The sequence below is a fragment of the Sciurus carolinensis genome, chromosome 1 (genome assembly GCF_902686445.1).
Source record: "Sciurus carolinensis chromosome 1, mSciCar1.2, whole genome shotgun sequence".
Classification (NCBI taxonomy): Eukaryota; Metazoa; Chordata; class Mammalia; order Rodentia; family Sciuridae; genus Sciurus; species Sciurus carolinensis.
Window position 1 is genome coordinate 73,956,195 of NC_062213.1, and position 2,158 is coordinate 73,958,352.

Here is a 2,158-nt window from a genome sequence, read left to right on the forward strand (position 1 = left end):
CTCATACTAGACAAAGGTGTCAAAAATATGCAATGGAGAAAAGATAGCCTCTTCAACAAATAGTGCTGCGAAAATTGGAAATCCATATGCAACAGAATGAAACTAAACCCATATCTCTCACCGTGCATGAAACTAAACTCAAAATGGATTAAGGACCTCGGAATCAGACCAGAGACCCTGAAGATTATAGAAGAAAAAGTAGGTCCAGATCTTCAACATGTTGGCTTAGGATCAGACTTCCTCAACGGGACTCCCATAGCACAAGAAATAAAAGCAAGAATCAATAACTGGGATGGATAGCTTTGCGCAGTGGCAGTATCGCAGCCAATGAGGTTTATCCGAGGTGCGATTATTGCTAATTGAAAACTTTTCCCAAAATAACTGGGATAGATTCAAACTAAAAAGCTTTCTCTCCACAAAGGAAACTATCAGCAATGTGAAGAAAGAACCTACAGAGTGGGAGAAAATCTTTGCCAATCGTGCTTCAGATAGAGCACGAAACTCCAGAATCTATGAAGAACTCAAAAAACTCTACACCAAGAATACAAATAACCCAAATGACAAAAGGGCTAAGGAAATGAACAGACACTTCACAGAAGAAGATCTACAAGCAATCAACAAACATATGGAAAAATGTTCACCATCTTTAGTAATAAGAGAAATGCAAATCAAAACCACCCTAAGATTCCATTTCACCCCAATTAGAATGGCGATTATCAAAATACAAGCAACAACAGGTGTTGGCGAGGTTGTGGGGAGAAATGTACACTCATACATTGCTGGTGGGACTGCAAATTAGAGTAGCCACTCTGGAAAGCAGTGTGGAGATTCCTTAGAAAACTTGGAATGGAACCACCATTTGACCCAGCTATCCCACTCTTGGCCTATACCCAAAGGACTTAAAATCAGCATACTACAAAGTTACAGCCACATCAATGTTCATAGCTGCTCAATTCACAATAGTCAGATTGTGGAACCAACCTAGATGCCCTTCAATTGATGAATGGATAAAGAAACCATGGTATATATGTATATATATACAATGGAATATTACTCAGCCATAAAGAATGATAAAATTATGGCATTTGCAGGCAAATGGATGAAATTGGAGAATATCATGCTAAGTGAGATAAGCCAATCTCAAAAAAACAAGGAAGAATGATCTCGCTAATAAGTGGATGATGACACATAATGGGGGATGGGTGGGGTTAGTGTTAGGGTTAGAGTTAGGGTTGGGGGGGCAAGAATGGAGGAAGGAAGGACTGTATAGAGGGATAAGAGGGGTGGGAGGGGTGGGGGAAGGGAAAAAATAACAGAATGAATCAAACAACATTACTCTATGTAAATTTATGATTACATAAATGGTACCCCTTTACTCCATGTACAAACAGAGAAACAGCATGTATCCCATTTGTTTACAATAAAAAAAAAAGAAAAAAAAATAAGATTGTGTCAAGGCAAAACTGATGATACAGGGAATTCACAGCAGCTGGCCCAGAAGCGAGAAGAGTGGGCCTGTAGGTGGTGGTGTATGTGAGGGCATTAGAAAAAGAGCATTTATGGGGAGACAAAGTACATGACCATGGAGAAGTGGGAAAGATTGACACGGATTTCAAAACACATTCTCGGCACAATTAGAAATAGTTTTTAGATTAAAATTAGTCCGTCAAAATACAAAATTACAACTAGTTAAAGATCTGAATTGGCTTTATTTTGCAGTTCTGGAATTGGGCAAACCTTTATCTCATAAAATACAATAAAGGTTTCAATGATGTAATCAGAAGAGATTGGTTTTAGAGATGAAGAAGTCTTGAAAAAAGCAGAAACAAAGAGCAAAAAGCAGGCCAATCATTTAATATTTGCTTTCCTTGTTATAGAAAAATAACTTAAATCGGATTCCTTTTTTTGTGTGTGTAGGATTAACACAGAGGGAACATCATTATCATGATGATTGAAATGAACCTATTTGGGAAATTTTGCTGTTATTTCTTTCTGTTCTCCTGGTTTCTTGAAGGTTAAGTAAACAATTGAGATTCACTTTGGTAAATTTATAAATTTGAGCATGGCAACTCCATTTTGAGTTTTAGTCTGGTCTGCTGGGGCCTCTTGCAGGAGCATAGTGTAAGCAATGGTCTCATGTATTTTTGTTGTTGTTGTT

The 2,158-nt window shown here is 37.7% G+C and overlaps 1 pseudogene; it reads left to right on the forward strand.

The window, feature by feature from the left end:
• Positions 1–298: 298 nt before the first annotated feature.
• LOC124968908 (uncharacterized) lies at positions 299–471 on the forward strand (annotated as a pseudogene).
• Positions 472–2,158: the final 1,687 nt, after the last annotated feature.